This window comes from Pleurodeles waltl, unplaced genomic scaffold (assembly GCF_031143425.1).
Source record: "Pleurodeles waltl isolate 20211129_DDA unplaced genomic scaffold, aPleWal1.hap1.20221129 scaffold_39, whole genome shotgun sequence".
Classification (NCBI taxonomy): domain Eukaryota; kingdom Metazoa; phylum Chordata; class Amphibia; order Caudata; family Salamandridae; genus Pleurodeles; species Pleurodeles waltl.
The window spans coordinates 6,989,763-7,004,834 of record NW_027150097.1 but is presented as its reverse complement, the minus strand read 5'-3'; the positions used below and the strand labels follow the sequence as shown (position 1 = coordinate 7,004,834).

The following is a 15,072-nucleotide window of genomic DNA, read 5'->3' as shown; positions in this document are numbered from 1 at the left end:
ATCTACTACAGGGGGTGTGGACATGCAGAATTTGGAGCCAGTTCAAGATTCAGATCAGGAGGTGCCTGGCTCCATACCAATCAACTCAGTGCCTCTGAGACAAGGACTTGAACGGTACAGTTTGAGTCTTCGACCGCCATGCTCAACGCGGCTGCAAGGATTCGGGGTGGATTGACTGAATGTGGTATTTATTGTTGTGTACTATTCTTGTATACTGGATTAGTATAGTATCTTTTTTTTGAGCAGCTATGTTTGTTTTGTATTGGTTAAGGAGAAATGTTGTGTTCGTCATGGGCACGCCCATGATGCACACCAAGGGAGGTAGGGAGTGTTAGTCTCCCCCGAGTTTTGGAGTTGGATGGTAGGTGCGGTGATGTGGAATCGGAGAGAATAAAAGGTAGGGGAAGGTGTTCCTCGTGGCTAAAGACTCCATATTATTCTTTGTGTATTTATTAAAACTTCTCTGCAAAACAGGCACTGTGTGTGCACGACGCAACACCCCCACCCCTCCCATCCCCTGAATACAGAAGTTAAAAACCAGCTGTGATTGGGATGCAGGGGACCCTTGTGCCACTGAACCTACTGCACTGTGAACCTGCTGAACTATTGACAGCTGCGCTTTTGATATGTAGGGTCGAAACCTTTATCTCGGCCCCTCTATCACGATTTGTTGAAGATGCTGTGATTTCCTGCTTTACCGATTTACTGCGATTTAGCCAACTTCAGGCAATTAGTGCAAGCAACGGAAAATAGATCTTATCGATAATTTACAGAAACTGTTGACATTGTTTTTGATACGGTGCTTGGGAAAAAAAGTACAAAAATGTATCCACCTCGCAAAATAAACTTGTCAGAAGTAGGATTTGAACCCACACCTCCAAGGGAGGCTGCGACCTGAACGTAGCACCTTAAACCACTCGGCCATCCTGACACTCTTCACACCTCGCTCATGGCTCAATTTCGAGCGTATAAACCAAAATGAGTGCCATGTACTGAGTGAATGTTGTTTAATGTCCTCTGTATTTTCAATTCCAGACCTTCCTGCTCAGGGAAACAGTGGGATCTGAAGCTGATGAAGGAGAGAGGATGGATCATCCTGACAGTGAATCCGGTGGTGACTGCTACTAATTCTAAATCATCGACTACATGGGGTGTGGACATGCAGATGTTGGAGCCAGTGCACATGGCCGGTGGTGACTGCTACTAATTCTCAATCATCTACTACAAGGGGTGTGGACATGCAGAATTTGGAGCCAGTTCAAGATTCAGATCAGGAGGTGCCTGGCTCCATACCAATCAACTCAGTGCCTCTGAGACAAGGACTTGAACGGTACAGTTTGAGTCCTCGACCGCCATGCTCAACGCGGCTGCAAGGATTCGGGGTGGATTGACTGAATGTGGCATTTCTTGTTGTGTACTATTCTTGTATACTGGATTAGTATAGTATCTTTTTTTTGAGCAGCTATGTTTGTTTTGTATTGGTTAAGGAGAAATGTTGTGTTCGTCATGGGCACGCCCATGATGCACACCAAGGGAGGTAGGGAGTGTTAGTCTCCCCCGAGTTTTGGAGTTGGATGGTAGGTGCGGTGATGTGGAATCGGAGAGAATAAAAGGTAGGGGAAGGTGTTCCTCGTGGCTAAAGACTCCATATTATTCTTTGTGTATTTATTAAAACTTCTCTGCAAAACAGGCACTGTGTGTGCACGACGCAACACCCCCACCCCTCCCATCCCCTGAATACAGAAGTTAAAAACCAGCTGTGATTGGGACGTAGGCGACCCTGGTGCCACTGAACCTTCTGCACTGTGAACCTGCTGAACTATTGACAGTTGCGCTTTTGATATGTAGGGTCGAAACCTTTATCTCGGCCCCTCTATCACGATTTGTTGAAGATGCTGTGATTTCCTGCTTTACCGATTTACTGCGATTTAGCCAACTTCAGGCAATTAGTGCAAGCAACGGAAAATAGATCTTATCGATAATTTACAGAAACTGTTGACAATGTTTTTGATACAGTGCTTGGGAAAAAAAAGTCCAAAAATGTATCCACCTCTCAAAATACACTTGTCAGAAGTGGGATTTGAACCCACACCTCCAAGGGAGGCTGCGACCTGAACGCAGCGCCTTAGACCACTCGGCCATCCTGACACTCTTCACACCTCGCTCATGGCTCAATTTCGAGCGTATAAACCAAAATGAGTGCCATGTACTGAGTGAATGTTGTTTAATGTCCTCTGTATTTTCAATTCCAGACCTTCCTGCTCAGGGAAACAGTGGGATCTGAAGCTGATGAAGGAGAGAGGATGGATCATCCTGACAGTGAATCCGGTGGCGACTGCTACTAATTCTCAATCATCGACTACATGGGGTGTGGACATGCAGAAGTTTTAGCCAGTGCACATGGCCGGTGGTGACTGCTACTAATTCTCAATCATCTACTACAAGGGGTGTGGACATGCAGAATATGGAGCCAGTTCAAGATTCAGATCAGGAGGTGCCTGGCTCCATACCAATCAACTCAGTGCCTCTGAGACAAAGACTTGAACGGTACAGTTTGAGTCCTCGACCGCCATGCTCAACGCGGCTGCGAGGATTCGGGGTGGATTGACTGAATGTGGCATTTCTTGTTGTGTACTATTCTTGTATACTGGATTAGTATAGTATCTTTTTTTTGAGCAGCTATGTTTGTTTTGTATTGGTTAAGGAGAAATGTTGTGTTCGTCATGGGCACGCCTATGATGCACACCAAGGGAGGTAGGGAGTGTTAGTCTCCCCCGAGTTTTGGAGTTGGATGGTAGGCGCGGTGACGTGGAACCGGAGAGAATAAAAGGTCAGGGAAGGTGTTCCTCGTGGCCAATGACTCTATATTATTCTCTGTGTATTTATTAAAACTTTTCTGCGAAACAGGCACCGTGTGTGCACGATGCAACACACCCCTCCCATGCCCTGAATACAGAAGTTAAAAACCAGCTGTGATTGGGACGCAGGGGACCCTGGTGCCACTGAACCTTCTGCACTGTGAACCTGCTGAACTATCGACAGCTGCGCTCTTGATATGTAGGGTTGAAACCTTTATCTCGGCCCCTCTATCACGATTTGTTGAAGATGCTGTGATTTCCCGCTTTACCGATTTACTGCGATTTAGCCAACTTTAGGAAATTAGTGCAAGCAACGGACAATAGATCTTATCGATAATTTACAGAAACTGTTGACATTGTTTTTGATACGGGTGCTTGGAAAAAAAAAGTCCAAAAATGTATCCACCTCGCAAAAGACACTTGTCAGAAGTGGGATTCGAACCCACGCCTCCAAAGGAGACCGCGACCTGAACGCAGCGCCTTAGACCACTCGGCCATCCTGACACTCTTGACACTAGACTGATGGCTCAATTTCCAGCTTATAAACCAAAATGAGTGCCATGTACTGAGTGAATGTTGTTTAATGTCCTCTGTATTTTCAATTCCAGACCTTCCTGCTCAGGGAAACAGTGGGATCTGAAGCTGATGAAGGAGAGAGGATGGATCATCCTGACAGTGGATCCGGTGGTGAATGCTACTAATTCTCAATCATCTACTACATGGGGTGTGGACATGCTGAATTTTGAGCCAGTGCACATGGCCGGTGGTGACTGCTACTAATTCTCAATCATCTACTACAGGGGGTGTGGACATGCAGAATTTGGAGCCAGTTCAAGATTCAGATCAGGAGGTGCCTGGCTCCATACCAACCAATCAGTGCCCCTGAGACAAGGACTTGAACGGTACAGTTTGAGTCCTCGACCGCCATGCTCAACGTGGCTGCAAGGATTCGGGGTGGATTGACTGAATGTGGCATTTCTTGTTGTGTACTATTCTTGTATACTGGTTTAGTATAGTATCTTTTTTTTTAGCAGCTATGTTTGTTTTGTATTGGTTTAGGAGAAATGTTGTGTTCGTCATGGGCACGCCTATGATGCACACCAAGGGAGGTAGGGAGTGTTAGTCTCCCCCGAGTTTTGGAGTTGGATGGTAGGCGCGGTGACGTGGAACCGGAGAGAATAAAAGGTCAGGGAAGGTGTTCCTCGTGGCCAATGACTCTATATTATTCTCTGTGTATTTATTAAAACTTATTTGCGAAACAGGCACTGTGTGTGCACGATGCAACACACCCCTCCCATGCCATGAATACAGAAGTTAAAAACCAGCTGTGATTGGGACGCAGGGGACCCTGGTGCCACTGAACCTTCTGCACTGTGAACCTGCTGAACTATTGACAGCTGTGCTTTTGATATGTAGGGTCGAAACCTTTATCTCGGCCCCTCTATCACGATTTGTTGAAGATGCTGTGATTTCCTGCTTTACCGATTTACTGCGATTTAGCCAACTTCAGGCAATTAGTGCAAGCAACGGACAATAGATCTTATTGATAATTTACAGAAACTGTTGACATTGTATTTGATAAGGGTGCTTGGAAAAAAAAAAGTCCAAAAATGTATCCACCTCGCAAAAGACACTTGTCAGAAGAGGGGTTTGAACCCACGTCTCCAAGGGCGACTGTGAACTGAATGCAGCACCTTAGAGCACCCGGCCATCCTGACACTCTTGACACCAGACTGATGCCTCAATTTCCAGCTTATAAACCAAAATGAGTGCCATGTACTGAGTGAATGTTATTTAATGTCCTCTGTATTTTCAATTCCAGACCTTCCTGCTCAGGGAAACAGTGAGATCTGAAGCTGATGAAGGAGAGAGGATGGATCATCCTGACAGTGGACCCTGTGGTGACTGCTACTAATTCTCAATCATCTACTACATGGGGTGTGGACATGCAGAATTTTGAGCCAGTGCATATGGCCGGTGGTGACTGCTGCTAATTCTCAATCATCTACTACAGGGGGTGTGGACATGCAGAATTTGGAGCCAGTTCAAGATTCAGATCAGGAGGTGCCTGGCTCCATACCAATCAACTCAGTGCCTCTGAGACAAGGACTTGAACGGTACAGTTTGAGTCCTCGACCGCCATGCTCAACGCGGCTGCAAGGATTCGGGGTGGATTGACTGAATGTGGTATTTCTTGTTGTGTACTATTCTTGTATACTGGATTAGTATAGTATCTTTTTTTTGAGCAGCTATGTTTGTTTTGTATTGGTTAAGGAGAAATGTTGTGTTCGTCATGGGCACGCCCATGATGCACACCAAGGGAGGTAGGGAGTGTTAGTCTCCCCCGAGTTTTGGAGTTGGATGGTAGGTGCGGTGATGTGGAATCGGAGAGAATAAAAGGTAGGGGAAGGTGTTCCTCGTGGCTAAAGACTCCATATTATTCTTTGTGTATTTATTAAAACTTCTCTGCAAAACAGGCACTGTGTGTGCACGACGCAACACCCCCACCCCTCCCATCCCCTGAATACAGAAGTTAAAAACCAGCTGTGATTGGGACGCAGGGGACCCTTGTGCCACTGAACCTACTGCACTGTGAACCTGCTGAACTATTGACAGCTGCGCTTTTGATATGTAGGGTCGAAACCTTTATCTCGGCCCCTCTATCACGATTTGTTGAAGATGCTGTGATTTCCTGCTTTACCGATTTACTGCGATTTAGCCAACTTCAGGCAATTAGTGCAAGCAACGGAAAATAGATCTTATCGATAATTTACAGAAACTGTTGACATTGTTTTTGATACGGTGCTTGGGAAAAAAAGTACAAAAATGTATCCACCTCGCAAAATAAACTTGTCAGAAGTGGGATTTGAACCCACACCTCCAAGGGAGGCTGCGATCTGAACGTAGCACCTTAAACCACTCGGCCATCCTGACACTCTTCACACCTTGCTCATGGCTCAATTTCGAGCGTATAAACCAAAATGAGTGCCATGTACTGAGTGAATGTTGTTTAATGTCCTCTGTATTTTCAATTCCAGACCTTCCTGCTCAGGGAAACAGTGGGATCTGAAGCTGATGAAGGAGAGAGGATGGATCATCCTGACAGTGAATCCGGTGGTGACTGCTACTAATTCTAAATCATCGACTACATGGGGTGAGGACATGCAGATGTTGGAGCCAGTGCACATGGCCGGTGGTGACTGCTACTAATTCTCAATCATCTACTACAAGGGGTGTGGACATGCAGAATTTGGAGCCAGTTCAAGATTCAGATCAGGAGGTGCCTGGCTCCATACCAATCAACTCAGTGCCTCTGAGACAAGGACTTGAACGGTACAGTTTGAGTCCTCGACCGCCATGCTCAACGCGGCTGCAAGGATTCGGGGTGGATTGACTGAATGTGGCATTTCTTGTTGTGTACTATTCTTGTATACTGGATTAGTATAGTATCTTTTTTTTGAGCAGCTATGTTTGTTTTGTATTGGTTAAGGAGAAATGTTGTGTTCGTCATGGGCACGCCCATGATGCACACCAAGGGAGGTAGGGAGTGTTAGTCTCCCCCGAGTTTTGGAGTTGGATGGTAGGTGCGATGATGTGGAATCGGAGAGAATAAAAGGTAGGGGAAGGTGTTCCTCGTGGCTAAAGACTCCATATTATTCTTTGTGTATTTATTAAAACTTCTCTGCAAAACAGGCACTGTGTGTGCACGACGCAACACCCCCACCCCTCCCATCCCCTGAATACAGAAGTTAAAAACCAGCTGTGATTGGGACGTAGGCGACCCTGGTGCCACTGAACCTTCTGCACTGTGAACCTGCTGAACTATTGACAGCTGCGCTTTTGGTATGTAGGGTCGAAACCTTTATCTCGGCCCCTCTATCACGATTTGTTGAAGATGCTGTGATTTCCTGCTTTACCGATTTACTGCGATTTAGCCAACTTCAGACAATTAGTGCAAGCAACGGAAAATAGATCTTATCGATAATTTACAGAAACTGTTGACAATGTTTTTGATACAGTGCTTGGGAAAAAAAAGTCCAAAAATGTATCCACCTCGCAAAATACACTTGTCAGAAGTGGGATTTGAACCCATACCTCCAAGGGAGGCTGTGACCTGAACGCAGCGCCTTAGACCACTCGGCCATCCTGACACTCTTCACACCTCCCTCATGGCTCAATTTCGAGCGTATAAACCAAAATGAGTGCCATGTACTGAGTGAATGTTGTTTAATGTCCTCTGTATTTTCAATTCCAGACCTTCCTGCTCAGGGAAACAGTGGGATCTGAAGCTGATGAAGGAGAGAGGATGGATCATCCTGACAGTGAATCCGGTGGTGACTGCTACTAATTCTCAATCATCGACTACATGGGGTGTGGACATGCAGAAGTTTTAGCCAGTGCACATGGCCGGTGGTGACTGCTACTAATTCTCAATCATCTACTACAAGGGGTGTGGACATGCAGAATATGGAGCCAGTTCAAGATTCAGATCAGGAGGTGCCTGGCTCCATACCAATCAACTCAGTGCCTCTGAGACAAAGACTTGAACGGTACAGTTTGAGTCCTCGACTGCCATGCTCAACGCGGCTGCGAGGATTCGGGGTGGATTGACTGAATGTGGCATTTCTTGTTGTGTACAATTCTTGTATACTGGATTAGTATAGTATCTTTTTTTTGAGCAGCTATGTTTGTTTTGTATTGGTTAAGGAGAAATGTTGTGTTCGTCATGGGCACGCCTATGATGCACACCAAGGGAGGTAGGGAGTGTTAGTCTCCCCCGAGTTTTGGAGTTGGATGGTAGGCGCGGTGACGTGGAACCGGAGAGAATAAAAGGTCAGGGAAGGTGTTCCTCGTGGCCAATGACTCTATATTATTCTCTGTGTATTTATTAAAACTTATCTGCGAAACAGGCACCGTGTGTGCACGATGCAACACACCCCTCCCATGCCCTGAACACAGAAGTTAAAAACCAGCTGTGATTGGGACGCAGGAGACCCTGGTGCCACTGAACCTTCTGCACTGTGAACCTGCTGAACTATTGACAGCTGCGCTTTTGATATGTAGGGTTGAAACCTTTATCTCGGCCCCTCTATCACGATTTGTTGAAGATGCTGTGATTTCCCGCTTTACCGATTTACTGCGATTTAGCCAACTTCAGGAAATTAGTGCAAGCAACGGACAATAGATCTTATCGATAATTTACAGAAACTGTTGACATTGTTTTTGATACGGGTGCTTGGAAAAAAAAAGTCCAAAAATTTATCCACCTCGCAAAAGACACTTGTCAGAAGTGGGATTCGAACCCACGCCTCCAAAGAAGACTGCGACCTGAACGCAGCGCCTTAGACCACTCGGCCATCCTGACACTGCACTGATGGCTCAATTTCCAGCTTATAAACCAAAATGAGTGCCATGTACTGAGTGAATGTTGTTTAATGTCCTCTGTATTTTCAATTCCAGACCTTCCTGCTCAGGGAAACAGTGGGATCTGAAGCTGATGAAGGAGAGAGGATGGATCATCCTGACAGTGGATCCGGTGGTGACTGCTACTAATTTTCAATCATCTACTACATGGGGTGTGGACATGCTGAATTTTGAGCCAGTGCACATGGCCGGTGGTGACTGCTACTAATTCTCAATCATCTACTACAGGGGGTGTGGACATGCAGAATTTGGAGCCAGTTCAAGATTCAGATCAGGAGGTGCCTGGCTCCATACCAATCAACTCAGTGCCTCTGAGACAAGGACTTGAACGGTACAGTTTGAGTCCTCGACCGCCATGCTCAACGCGGCTGCAAGGATTCGGGGTGGATTGACTGAATGTGGCATTTCTTGTTGTGTACTATTCTTGTATACTGGATTAGTATAGTATCTTTTTTTTGAGCAGCTATGTTTGTTTTGTATTGGTTAAGGAGAAATGTTGTGTTCGTCATGGGCACGCCTATGATGCACACCAAGGGAGGTAGGGAGTGTTAGTCTCCCCCGAGTTTTGGAGTTGGGTGGTAGGCGCGGTGACGTGGAACCGGAGAGAATAAAAGGTCAGGGAAGGTGTTCCTCGTGGCCAATGACTCTATATTATTCTCTGTGTATTTATTAAAACTTATCTGCGAAACAGGCACCGTGTGTGCACGATGCAACACACCCCTCCCATGCCCTGAATACAGAAGTTAAAAACCAGCTGTGATTGGGACGCAGGGGACCCTGGTGCCACTGAACCTTCTGCACTGTGAACCTGCTGAACTATTGACAGCTGCGCTCTTGATATGTAGGGTCGAAACCTTTATCTCTGCCCCTCTATCACGATTTGTTGAAGATGCTGTGATTTCCCGCTTTACCGATTTACTGCGATTTAGCCAACTTCATGAAATTAGTGCAAGCAACGGACAATAGATCTTATCGATAATTTACAGAAACTGTTGACATTGTTTTTGATACGGGTGCTTGGAAAAAAAAAGTCAAAAAATGTATCCACCTCGCAAAAGACACTTGTCAGAAGTGGGATTCGAACCCACGCCTCCAAAGGAGACTGCGACCTGAATGCAGAGCCTTAAACCACTCGGCCACCCTGACACTCTTAACACTGCACTGATGGCTCAATTTCCAGCTTATAAACCAAAATGAGTGCCATGTACTGAGTGAATGTTGTTTAATGTCCTCTGTATTTTCAATTCCAGACCTTCCTGCTCAGGGAAACAGTGGGATCTGAAGCTGATGAAAGAGAGACGATGGATCATCCTGACAGTGGACCTTGTGGTGACTGCTACTAATTCTCAATCATCTACTACATGGGGTGTGGACTTGCAGAATTTTGAGCCTGTGCATATGGCCGGTGGTGACTGCTACTAATTCTCAATCATCTACTACAGGGGGTGTGGACATGCAGAATTAGGAGCCAGTTCAAGATTCAGATCAGGAGGTGCCTGGCTCCATACCAATCAACTCAGTGCCTCTGAGACAAGGACTTGAACGGTACAGTTTGAGTCTTCGACCGCCATGCTCAACGCGGGTGCAAGGATTCGGGGTGGATTGACTGAATGTGGTATTTATTGTTGTGTACTATTCTTGTATACTGGATTAGTATAGTATCTTTTTTTTGAGCAGCTATGTTTGTTTTGTATTGGTTAAGGAGAAATGTTGTGTTCGTCATGGGCACGCCCATGATGCACACCAAGGGAGGTAGGGAGTGTTAGTCTCCCCCGAGTTTTGGAGTTGGATGGTAGGTGCGGTGATGTGGAATCGGAGAGAATAAAAGGTAGGGGAAGGTGTTCCTCGTGGCTAAAGACTCCATATTATTCTTTGTGTATTTATTAAAACTTCTCTGCAAAACAGGCACTGTGTGTGCACGACGCAACACCCCCACCCCTCCCATCCCCTGAATATAGAAGTTAAAAACCAGCTGTGATTGGGACGCAGGGGACCCTTGTGCCACTGAACCTTCTGCACTGTGAACCTGCTGAACTATTGACAGCTGCGCTTTTGATATGTAGGGTCGAAACCTTTATCTCGGCCCCTCTATCACGATTTGTTGAAGATGCTGTGATTTCCTGCTTTACCGATTTACTGCGATTTAGCCAACTTCAGGCAATTAGTGCAAGCAACGGAAAATAGATCTTATCGATAATTTACAGAAACTGTTGACATTGTTTTTGATACGGTGCTTGGGAAAAAAAGTACAAAAATGTATCCACCTCGCAAAATACACTTGTCAGAAGTGGGATTTGAACCCACACCTCCAAGGGAGGCTGCGATCTGAACATAGTGCCTTAGACCACTCGGCCATCCTGACACTCTTCACACCTCGCTCATGGCTCAATTTCGAGAGTATAAACCAAAATGAGTGCCATGTACTGAGTGAATGTTGTTTAATGTCCTCTGTATTTTCAATTCCAGACCTTCCTGCTCAGGGAAACAGTGGGATCTGAAGCTGATGAAGGAGAGAGGATGGATCATCCTGACAGTGAATCCGGTGGTGACTGCTACTAATTCTCAATCATCGACTACATGGGGTGTGGACATGCAGAAGTTTGAGCCAGTGCACATGGCCGGTGGTGACTGCTACTAATTCTCAATCATCTACTACAAGGGGTGTGGACATGCAGAATTTGGAGCCAGTTCAAGATTCAGATCAGGAGGTGCCTGGCTCCATACCAATCAACTCAGTGCCTCTGAGACAAGGACTTGAACGGTACAGTTTGAGTCCTCGACCGCCATGCTCAACGCATCTGCAAGGATTCGGGGTGGATTGACTGAATGTGGCATTTCTTGTTGTGTACTATTCTTGTATACTGGATTAGTATAGTATCTTTTTTTTGAGCAGCTATGTTTGTTTTGTATTGGTTAAGGAGAAATGTTGTGTTCGTCATGGGCACGCCTATGATGCACACCAAGGGAGGTAGGGAGTGTTAGTCTCCCCCGAGTTTTGGAGTTGGATGGTAGGCGCGGTGACGTGGAACCGGAGAGAATAAAAGGTCAGGGAAGGTGTTCCTCGTGGCCAATGACTCAATATTATTCTCTGTGTATTTATTAAAACTTATCTGCGAAACAGGCACCGTGTGTGCACGATGCAACACACCCCTCCCATGCCCTGAATACAGAAGTTAAAAACCAGCTGTGATTGGGACGCAGGGGACCCTGGTGCCACTGAACCTTCTGCACTGTGAACCTGCTGAACTATCGACAGCTGCGCTCTTGATATGTAGGGTCGAAACCTTTATCTCTGCCCCTCTATCACGATTTGTTGAAGATGCTGTGATTTCCCGCTTTACCGATTTACTGCGATTTAGCCAACTTTAGGAAATTAGAGCATGCAACGGACAATAGATCTTATCGATAATTTACAGAAACTGTTGACATTGTTTTTGATACGGGTGCTTGGAAAAAAAAAGTCCAAAAATGTATCCACCTCGCAGAAGACACTTGTCAGAAGTGGGATTCGAACCCACGCCTCCAAAGGAGACCGCGACCTGAACGCAGCGCCTTAGACCACTCGGCCATCCTGACACTCTTGACACTAGACTGATGGCTCAATTTCCAGCTTATAAACCAAAATGAGTGCCATGTACTGAGTGAATGTTGTTTAATGTCCTCTGTATTTTCAATTCCAGACCTTCCTGCTCAGGGAAACAGTGGGATCTGAAGCTGATGAAGGAGAGAGGATGGATCATCCTGACAGTGGATCCGGTGGTGAATGCTACTAATTCTCAATCATCTACTACATGGGGTGTGGACATGCTGAATTTTGAGCCAGTGCACATGGCCGGTGGTGACTGCTACTAATTCTCAATCATCTACTACAGGGGGTGTGGACATGCAGAATTTGGAGCCAGTTCAAGATTCAGATCAGGAGGTGCCTGGCTCCATACCAACCAATCAGTGCCCCTGAGACAAGGACTTGAACGGTACAGTTTGAGTCCTCGACCGCCATGCTCAACGTGGCTGCAAGGATTCGGGGTGGATTGACTGTATGTGGCATTTCTTGTTGTGTACTATTCTTGTATACTGGTTTAGTATAGTATCTTTTTTTTTAGCAGCTATGTTTGTTTTGTATTGGTTTAGGAGAAATGTTGTGTTCGTCATGGGCACGCCTATGATGCACACCAAGGGAGGAAGGGAGTGTTAGTCTCCCCCGAGTTTTGGAGTTGGATGGTAGGCGCGGTGACGTGGAACCGGAGAGAATAAAAGGTCAGGGAAGGTGTTCCTCGTGGCCAATGACTCTATATTATTCTCTGTGTATTTATTAAAACTTATTTGCGAAACAGGCACTGTGTGTGCACGATGCAACACACCCCTCCCATGCCATGAATAGAGAAGTTAAAAACCAGCTGTGATTGGGACGCAGGGGACCCTGGTGCCACTGAACCTTCTGCACTGTGAACCTGCTGAACTATTGACAGCTGTGCTTTTGATATGTAGGGTCGAAACCTTTATCTCGGCCCCTCTATCACGATTTGTTGAAGATGCTGTGATTTCCTGCTTTACCGATTTACTGCGATTTAGCCAACTTCAGGCAATTAGTGCAAGCAACGGACAATAGATCTTATTGATAATTTACAGAAACTGTTGACATTGTTTTTGATAAGGGTGCTTGGAAAAAAAAAAGTCCAGAAATGTATCCACCTCGCAAAAGACACTTGACAGAAGAGGGGTTTGAACCCACGTCTCCAAGGGTGACTGTGAACTGAATGCAGCACCTTAGAGCACCCGGCCATCCTGACACTCTTGACACCAGACTGATGCCTCAATTTCCAGCTTATAAACCAAAATGAGTGCCATGTACTGAGTGAATGTTATTTAATGTCCTCTGTATTTTCAATTCCAGACCTTCCTGCTCAGGGAAACAGTGAGATCTGAAGCTGATGAAGGAGAGAGGATGGATCATCCTGACAGTGGACCCTGTGGTGACTGCTACTAATTCTCAATCATCTACTACATGGGGTGTGGACATGCAGAATTTTGAGCCAGTGCATATGGCCGGTGGTGACTGCTGCTAATTCTCAATCATCTACTACAGGGGGTGTGGACATGCAGAATTTGGAGCCAGTTCAAGATTCAGATCAGGAGGTGCCTGGCTCCATACCAATCAACTCAGTGCCTCTGAGACAAGGACTTGAACGGTACAGTTTGAGTCCTCGACCGCCATGCTCAACGCGGCTGCAAGGATTCGGGGTGGATTGACTGAATGTGGAATTTCTTGTTGTGTACTATTCTTGTATACTGGATTAGTATAGTATCTTTTTTTTGAGCAGCTATGTTTGTTTTGTATTGGTTAAGGAGAAATGTTGTGTTCGTCATGGGCACGCCCATGATGCACACCAAGGGAGGTAGGGAGTATTAGTCTCCCCCGAGTTTTGGAGTTGGATGGTAGGTGCGGTGATGTGGAATCGGAGAGAATAAAAGGTAGGGGAAGGTGTTCCTCGTGGCCAAAGACTCCATATTATTCTTTGTGTATTTATTAAAACTTCTCTGCAAAACAGGCACTGTGTGTGCACGACGCAACACCCCCACCCCTCCCATCCCCTGAATACAGAAGTTAAAAACCAGCTCTGATTGGGACGCAGGGGACCCTGGTGCCACTGAACCTTCTGCACTGTGAACCTGCTGAACTATTGACAGCTGCGCTTTTGATATGTAGGGTCGAAACCTTTATCTCGGCCCCTCTATCACGATTTGTTGCAGATGCTGTGATTTCCTGCTTTACCGATTTACTGCGATTTAGCCAACTTCAGGCAATTAGTGCAAGCAACGGAAAATAGATCTTATCGATAATTTACAGAAACTGTTGACATTGTTTTTGATACGGTGCTTGGGAAAAAAAAGTCCAAAAATGTATCCACCTCGCAAAATACACTTGTCAGAAGTGGGATTTAATCCCACACCTCCAAGGGAGGCTTCAACCTGAACGCAGCACCTTAGACCACTCGGCCATCCTGACACTTTTCACACCTTGCTCATAGCTCAATTTCGAGCATATAAACCAAAATGAGTGCCATGTACTGAGTGAATGTTGTTTAATGTCCTCTGTATTTTCAATTCCAGACCTTCCTGCTCAGGGAAACAGTGGGATCTGAAGCTGATGAAGGAGAGAGGATGGATCATCCTGACAGTGAATCCGGTGGTGACTGCTACTAATTCTCAATCATCGACTACATGGGGTGTGGACATGCAGAAGTTTGAGCCAGTTCACATGGCCGGTGGTGACTGCTACTAATTCTCAATCATCTACTACAAGGGATGTGGACATGCAGAATTTGGAGCCAGTTCAAGATTCAGATCAGGAGGTGCCTGGCTCCATACCAATCAACTCAGTGCCTCTGAGACAAGGACTTGAACGGTACAGTTTGAGTCCTCGACCGCCATGCTCAACGCGGCTGCAAGGATTCGGGGTGGATTGACTGAATGTGGCATTTCTTGTTTTGTACTATTCTTGTAAACTGGATTAGTATAGTATCTTTTTTTTGAGCAGCTATGTTTGTTTTGTATTGGTTAAGGAGAAATGTTGTGTTCGTCATGGGCACGCCTATGATGCACACCAAGGGAGGTAGGGAGTGTTAGTCTCCCCTGAGTTTTGGAGTTGGATGGTAGGCGCGGTGACGTGGAACCGGAGAGAATAAAAGGTCAGGGAAGGTGTTCCTCGTTACCAATGACTCTATATTATTCTCTGTGTATTTATTAAAACTTATCTGCGAAACAGGCACCGTGTGTGCACGATGCAACA

At 45.9% G+C, this 15,072-nt stretch overlaps 5 non-coding genes across 5 annotated transcripts; all 5 read right to left on the bottom strand.

The window, feature by feature from the left end:
• Positions 1-2,065: 2,065 nt before the first annotated feature.
• Positions 2,066-2,148, bottom strand: TRNAL-CAG (transfer RNA leucine (anticodon CAG)). Its single transcript has one exon. It is a non-coding gene; the product is annotated as a tRNA-Leu (tRNA).
• A 1,131-nt stretch (positions 2,149-3,279) lies between these two features.
• On the bottom strand, positions 3,280-3,362 carry TRNAL-CAG (transfer RNA leucine (anticodon CAG)). The gene has a single exon. It is a non-coding gene; the product is annotated as a tRNA-Leu (tRNA).
• A 4,778-nt stretch (positions 3,363-8,140) lies between these two features.
• TRNAL-CAG (transfer RNA leucine (anticodon CAG)) lies at positions 8,141-8,223 on the bottom strand. Its single transcript has one exon. It is a non-coding gene; the product is annotated as a tRNA-Leu (tRNA).
• A 1,122-nt stretch (positions 8,224-9,345) lies between these two features.
• TRNAL-CAG (transfer RNA leucine (anticodon CAG)) lies at positions 9,346-9,428 on the bottom strand. Its single transcript has one exon. It is a non-coding gene; the product is annotated as a tRNA-Leu (tRNA).
• Positions 9,429-11,775: 2,347 nt separating this feature from the next.
• TRNAL-CAG (transfer RNA leucine (anticodon CAG)) lies at positions 11,776-11,858 on the bottom strand. Its single transcript has one exon. It is a non-coding gene; the product is annotated as a tRNA-Leu (tRNA).
• Positions 11,859-15,072: the final 3,214 nt, after the last annotated feature.